General features: G+C 48.4%; 2 non-coding genes across 2 annotated transcripts; both read right to left on the bottom strand.

Moving 5' to 3' along the window:
* Positions 1-616: 616 nt before the first annotated feature.
* Positions 617-689, bottom strand: TRNAT-GGU (transfer RNA threonine (anticodon GGU)). Its single transcript has one exon. It is a non-coding gene; the product is annotated as a tRNA-Thr (tRNA).
* Positions 690-2527: 1838 nt separating this feature from the next.
* On the bottom strand, positions 2528-2600 carry TRNAT-GGU (transfer RNA threonine (anticodon GGU)). The gene has a single exon. It is a non-coding gene; the product is annotated as a tRNA-Thr (tRNA).
* Positions 2601-7824: the final 5224 nt, after the last annotated feature.

The raw sequence follows: 7824 nt of genomic DNA, 5'->3' as shown, positions 1-7824 counted from the left end.
TTACGTCACATCTGAGACCTCACAACACCGCTCCCGGATGGGCTCGAACCACCAACCTATTGGTTAACAGCCGAACGCGCTAACCATTGCGCCACGGAAGCCCAAAAGTTAAATGCTCGTCAGGTATCGCGTAAAAACCTTGACTTTTTACGTCACATCTGAGACGTCACAACACCGCTCCTGGATGGGCTCGAACCACCAACCTTTCGGTTAACAGCCGAACGCGCTAACCATTGCGCCACGGAAGCCCAAAAATTAAATGTTCGTCAGGTATTGTGGAAAAACTCTGACATTTTACGTTACATCTGAGACCTCACGACACCGCTCCCGGATGGGCTCTAACCACCAACCTATTGGTTAACAGCCGAACGCGCTAACCATTCAGCCACGGAAGCTCAGAAATTAAATGGTTGTCACGTATTGTGGAAAAGTTTTGACTTTTTACGCTACATCTGAGACCCCACAACACCTCTCCCGGTTGGGCTCGAACCACCAACCTTTCGATTAACAGCTGAACGCGCTAACCATTGCGCCACGGAAGCCCAAAAATTCAATGTTCGTCAGGTATTGTGGAAAAACTTTGGCTTTCTACGTTACATTTGAGATCCCACAACACCGCTCCCGGGTGGGCTCGAACCACCAACCTATTGGTTACCAGCCGAACGCGTTAACCATTGCGCCACGGAAGCCCAAAAATTAAATGGTCGTCAGGTATTGTGGAAAAACTTTGGCTTTCTACGTTACGTTTGAGATCCCACAACGCCGCTCCCGGGTGGGCTCGAACCACTAAATAATTTGTTAACTGCTGAACGCGCTAACCATTGCGCCACGGAAGCTCAGAAATTAAATGGTTGTCACGTATTGTGGAAAAGTTTTGACTTTTTACGCTACATCTGAGACGTCACAACACCGCTCCCGGGAGGGCTCAAACCACCAGTCTTTTGAATAGCAGCTGAACGCGCTAACCATTGCGCCACGGAAGCCCAAAAATTAAATGGTCGTCCGGTATTGTGGAAAAACTTTGACTTTTTACGTAACATCTGAGACCTCATAGCACCGCTCCCGGGTGTGCTCGAACCACCAACCTTTCTGTTAACAGCCGAACGCGCTAACGATTGCGCCACGGAAGCCCAGAATTTAAATGGTCGTCCGGTATTTTGGAAAAACCTTGACTTTTTACGTCACATCTGAGACGTCACAACACCGCTCCCGGATGGGCTCGAACCACCAACCTATTGGTTAACAGCCGAACGCGCTAACCATTGAGCCACGGAAGCTCAGAAATTAAACTGTTGTCAGGTATTGTGGAAAAACTTTGGCTTTCTACGTTACATTTGAGACCCCACAACACCTCTCCCGGGTGGGCTCGAACCACCAACCTTTCGATTAACAGCTGAACGCGCTAACCATTGTGCCACGGAAGCCCAAAAGTTAAATGCTCGTTAGGTATTGTGTAAAAACCTTGACTTTTTACGTCACATCTGAGACCTCACTACACCGCTCCCGGATGGGCTCGAACCACCAACCTATTGGTTAACAGCCGAACGCGCTAACCATTGCGACACGGAAGCCCAAAAGTTAAATGCTCGTCAGGTATTATGTAAAAACCTTGGCTTTTTACGTCACATGTGAGACCTCACAACACCGCTCCCGGATGGGGTCGAACCGCCGACCTATTGGTTAACAGCCGAACGCGCTAACCATTGAGCCACGGAAGCTCAGAAATTAAATTGTTGTCAGGTATTGTGGAAAAACTTTGGCTTTCTACGTTACATTTGAGACCCCACAACACCTCTCCCGGGTGGGCTCGAACCACCAACCTTTCGATTAACAGCTGAACGCGCTAACCATTGTGCCACGGAAGCCCAAAAGTTAAATGCTCGTTAGGTATTGTGTAAAAACCTTGACTTTTTACGTCACATCTGAGACCTCACTACACCGCTCCCGGATGGGCTCGAAGCACCAACCTATTGGTTAACAGCCGAACGCGCTAACCATTGCGCCACGGAAGCCCAAAAGTTAAATGCTCGTCAGGTATCGCGTAAAAACCTTGACTTTTTACGTCACATCTGAGACGTCACAACACCGCTCCTGGATGGGCTCGAACCACCAACCTTTCGGTTAACAGCCGAACGCGCTAACCATTGCGCCACGGAAGCCCAAAAATTAAATGTTCGTCAGGTATTGTGGAAAAACTCTGACATTTTACGTTACATCTGAGACCTCACGACACCGCTCCCGGATGGGCTCTAACCACCAACCTATTGGTTAACAGCCGAACGCGCTAACCATTCAGCCACGGAAGCTCAGAAATTAAATGGTTGTCACGTATTGTGGAAAAGTTTTGACTTTTTACGCTACATCTGAGACCCCACAACACCTCTCCCGGTTGGGCTCGAACCACCAACCTTTCGATTAACAGCTGAACGCGCTAACCATTGCGCCACGGAAGCCCAAAAATTCAATGTTCGTCAGGTATTGTGGAAAAACTTTGGCTTTCTACGTTACATTTGAGATCCCACAACACCGCTCCCGGGTGGGCTCGAACCACCAACCTATTGGTTACCAGCCGAACGCGTTAACCATTGCGCCACGGAAGCCCAAAAATTAAATGGTCGTCAGGTATTGTGGAAAAACTTTGGCTTTCTACGTTACGTTTGAGATCCCACAACGCCGCTCCCGGGTGGGCTCGAACCACTAAATTATTTGTTAACTGCTGAACGCGCTAACCATTGCGCCACGGAAGCTCAGAAATTAAATGGTTGTCACGTATTGTGGAAAAGTTTTGACTTTTTACGCTACATCTGAGACCCCACAACACCTCTCCTGGGTGGGCTCGAACCACCAACCTTTCGATTAACAGCTGAACGCGCTAACCATTGCGCCACGGAAGCCCAAAATTTCAATGTTCGTCAGGTATTGTGGAAAAACTCTGACATTTTATGTTACATCTGAGACGTCACAACACCGCTCCCGGGAGGGCTCAAACCACCAGTCTTTTGAATAGCAGCTGAACGCGCTAACCATTGCGCCACGGAAGCCCAAAAATTAAATGGTCGTCCGGTATTGTGGAAAAACTTTGACTTTTTACGTAACATCTGAGACCTCATAGCACCGCTCCCGGGTGTGCTCGAACCACCAACCTTTCTGTTAACAGCCGAACGCGCTAACGATTGCGCCACGGAAGCCCAGAATTTAAATGGTCGTCCGGTATTTTGGAAAAACCTTGACTTTTTACGTCACATCTGAGACGTCACAACACCGCTCCCGGATGGGCTCGAACCACCAACCTATTGGTTAACAGCCGAACGCGCTAACCATTGAGCCACGGAAGCTCAGAAATTAAACTGTTGTCAGGTATTGTGGAAAAACTTTGGCTTTCTACGTTACATTTGAGACCCCACAACACCTCTCCCGGGTGGGCTCGAACCACCAACCTTTCGATTAACAGCTGAACGCGCTAACCATTGTGCCACGGAAGCCCAAAAGTTAAATGCTCGTTAGGTATTGTGTAAAAACCTTGACTTTTTACGTCACATCTGAGACCTCACTACACCGCTCCCGGATGGGCTCGAACCACCAACCTATTGGTTAACAGCCGAACGCGCTAACCATTGCGACACGGAAGCCCAAAAGTTAAATGCTCGTCAGGTATTATGTAAAAACCTTGGCTTTTTACGTCACATGTGAGACCTCACAACACCGCTCCCGGATGGGGTCGAACCGCCGACCTATTGGTTAACAGCCGAACGCGCTAACCATTGAGCCACGGAAGCTCAGAAATTAAATTGTTGTCAGGTATTGTGGAAAAACTTTGGCTTTCTACGTTACATTTGAGACCCCACAACACCTCTCCCGGGTGGGCTCGAACCACCAACCTTTCGATTAACAGCTGAACGCGCTAACCATTGTGCCACGGAAGCCCAAAAGTTAAATGCTCGTTAGGTATTGTGTAAAAACCTTGACTTTTTACGTCACATCTGAGACCTCACTACACCGCTCCCGGATGGGCTCGAACCACCAACCTATTGGTTAACAGCCGAACGCGCTAACCATTGCGACACGGAAGCCCAAAAGTTAAATGCTCGTCAGGTATTATGTAAAAACCTTGGCTTTTTACGTCACATCTGAGACCTCACAACACCGCTCCCGGATGGGGTCGAACCACCAACCTATTGGTTAACAGCCGAACGCGCTAACCATTGAGCCACGGAAGCTCAGAAATTAAATTGTTGTCAGGTATTGTGGAAAAACTTTGGCTTTCTACGTTACATTTGAGACCCCACAACACCTCTCCCGGGTGGGCTCGAACCACCAACCTTTCGATTAACAGCTGAACGCGCTAACCATTGTGCCACGGAAGCCCAAAAATTAACTGCTCGTCAGGTATTGTGTAAAAACCTTGACTTTTTACGTCACATCTGAGACCTCACAACACCGCTCCCGGATGGGCTCGAACCACCAACCTATTGGTTAACAGCCGAACGCACAAACCATTGCGCCACGGAAGCCCAAAAGTTAAATGCTCGTCAGGTATTGTGTAAAAACCTTGACTTTTTACGTCACATCTGAGACCTCACAACACCGCTCCCGGATGGGCTCGAACCACCAACCTATTGGTTAACAGCCGAACGCGCTAACCATTGCGCCACGGAAGCCCAAAATTAAATGCTTGTTAGGTATTGTTGAAAAACCTTGACTTTTTACGTCACATCTGAGGCCTCACAACACCGCTCCCGGATGGGCTCTAACCACCAACCTATTGGTTAACAGCCGAACGCGCTAACCATTGAGCCACGAAAGCTCAGAAATTAAATGGTCGTCACGTATTGTGGAAAAACTTTGGCTTTCTACGTTACATTTGAGATCCCACAACACCGCTCCCGGATGGGCTCGAACCACACACCTATTCGTTAACAGCCGAACGCGCTAACCTTTGAGCCAAGGAAGCCCAAAAATTTGATGGTCGTCAGGTATTGTAGCAAAACTTTGGCTTTCTACGTTACATTTGAGATCCCACACCACCGCTCCCGGGTGGGCTCGAACCACCAACCTATTGGTTAACAGCCGAACGCGCTAACCATTGAGCCACGGAAGCTCAGAAATTAAATGGTTGTCACGTATTGTGGATAGGTTTTGACTTTTTACACTACATCTGAGACCCCACAACACCTCTTCCGGGTGGGCTTGAACCGCCAGCCTTTCGATTAACAGTTGAACGCGCTAATAACTGCGCCACGGAAGCCCAAAAATTAAATGATCGTCAGGTATTGTGGAAAAACTCTGACATTTTACGTTACATCTGAGACGTCACAACACCGCTCCCGGATGGGCTCGAACCACCAACCTTTCGGTTAACAGCTGAACGCGCTGACCATTGCGCCACGGAAGCCCAAAAATTAAATGGTCGTCAGGTATTGTGGAAAAATTTTGGCTTTCAACGTTACATTTGAGATCCCAAAATACCGCTCCCGGGTGGGCTCGAACCACCAACCTATTGGTTAACAGCCGAATTCGCTAACCATTGAGCCACGGAAGCTCAGAATTTAAGTGGTTGTCACATATTGTGGAAAAGTTTTGACATTTTACGTTACATCTGAGACGTCACAACACCGCTCCCGGATGGGCTCGAACCACCAACCTTTCGGTTAACAGCCGAACGCGCTAACCATTGCGCCACGGAAGACCAAAAATTAAATGGTCGTCAGGTGTTGTGGAAAAAACCTTGACTTTTTACGTCACATCTGAGACGTCAGAAAACCGCTCCCGGATGGGCTCGAACCACACACCTATTGGTTTACAGCCGAACGCGCTAACCTTTGAGCCACGGAAGCTCAGAAATTAAATGGTTGTCAGGTATTGTGGATAAGTTATGACTTTTTACGTTACATGTGTGACCCTACAACACCTCTTCCGGTTGGGCTCGAACCACCAACCTTTCGGTTAACAGCCGAACGCACAAACCATTGCGCCACGGAAGCCCAAAAGTTAAATGCTCGTCAGGTATTGTGTAAAAACCTTGACTTTTTACGTCACATCTGAGACCTCACAACACCGCTCCCGGATGGGCTCGAACCACCAACCTATTGGTTAACAGCCGAACGCGCTAACCATTGCGCCACGGAAGCCCAAAAGTTAAATGCTCGTCAGGTATTGTGTAAAAACCTTGACTTTTTACGTCACATCTGAGACCTCACGACACCGCTCCCGGATGGGCTCGAACCACCAACCTATTGGTTAACAGCCGAACGCGCTAACCATTGAGCCACGGAAGCTCAGAAATTAAATTGTTGTCAGGTATTGTGGAAAAACTTTGGCTTTCTACGTTACATTTGAGACCCCACAACACCTCTCCCGGGTGGGCTCGAACCACCAACCTTTCGATTAACAGCTGAACGCGCAAACCATTGTGCCACGGAAGCCCAAAAATTAAATGCTCGTCAGGTATTGTGTAAAAACCTTGACTTTTTACGTCACGTCTGAGACCTCACAACACCGCTCCCGGATGGGCTCGAACCACCAACCTATTGGTTAACAGCCGAACGCGCTAACCATTGCGCCACGGAAGCCCAAAAGTTAAATGCTCGTCAGGTATCGCGTAAAAACCTTGACTTTTTACGTCACATCTGAGACGTCACAACACCGCTCCTGGATGGGCTCGAACCACCAACCTTTCGGTTAACAGCCGAACGCGCTAACCATTGCGCCACGGAAGCCCAAAAATTAAATGGTCGTCAGGTATTGTGGCAAAACTTTGGCTTTCTACGTTACATTTGAGATCCCACACCACCGCTCCCGGGTGGGCTCGAACCACCAACCTATTGGTTAACAGCCGAACGCGCTAACCATTCAGCCACGGAAGCTCAGAAATTAAATGGTTGTCACGTATTGTGGAAAAGTTTTGACTTTTTACGCTACATCTGAGACCCCAAAACACCTCTCCCGGTTGGGCTCGAACCACCAACCTTTCGATTAACAGCTGAACGCGCTAACCATTGCGCCACGGAAGCCCAAAAATTCAATGTTCGTCAGGTATTGTGGAAAAACCTTGACTTTTTACGTCACATCTGAGACCTCACAACACCGCTCCCGGATGGGCTCTAACCACCAACCTATTGGTTAACAGCCGAACGCGCTAACCATTGAGCCACGAAAGCTCAGAAATTAAATGGTCGTCACGTATTGTGGAAAAACTTTGGCTTTCTACGTTACATTTGAGATCCCACAACACCGCTCCCGGGTGGGCTCGAACCACCAACCTATTGGTTAACAGCCGAACGCGTTAACCATTGCGCCACGGAAGCCCAAAAATTAAATGGTCGTCAGGTATTGTGGAAAAACTTTGGCTTTCTACGTTACGTTTGAGATCCCACAACGCCGCTCCCGGGTGGGCTCGAACCACTAAATTATTTGTTAACTGCTGAACGCGCTAACCATTGCGCCACGGAAGCTCAGAAATTAAATGGTTGTCACGTATTGTGGAAAAGTTTTGACTTTTTACGCTACATCTGAGACCCCAAAACACCTCTCCCGGTTGGGCTCGAACCACCAACCTTTCGATTAACAGCTGAACGCGCTAACCATTGCGCCACGGAAGCCCAAAAATTCAATGTTCGTCAGGTATTGTGGAAAAACCTTGACTTTTTACGTCACATCTGAGACCTCACAACACCGCTCCCGGATGGGCTCTAACCACCAACCTATTGGTTAACAGCCGAACGCGCTAACCATTGAGCCACGAAAGCTCAGAAATTAAATGGTCGTCACGTATTGTGGAAAAACTTTGGCTTTCTACGTTACATTTGAGATCCCACAACACCGCTC

The sequence above is a fragment of the Phalangium opilio genome, unplaced genomic scaffold (genome assembly GCF_054372755.1).
Source record: "Phalangium opilio isolate 3A_F unplaced genomic scaffold, DU_Popi_V2 ptg001675l_1, whole genome shotgun sequence".
NCBI classification, from domain to species: Eukaryota; Metazoa; Arthropoda; class Arachnida; order Opiliones; family Phalangiidae; genus Phalangium; species Phalangium opilio.
This window is presented reverse-complemented; position numbering and strand designations above follow the sequence as displayed.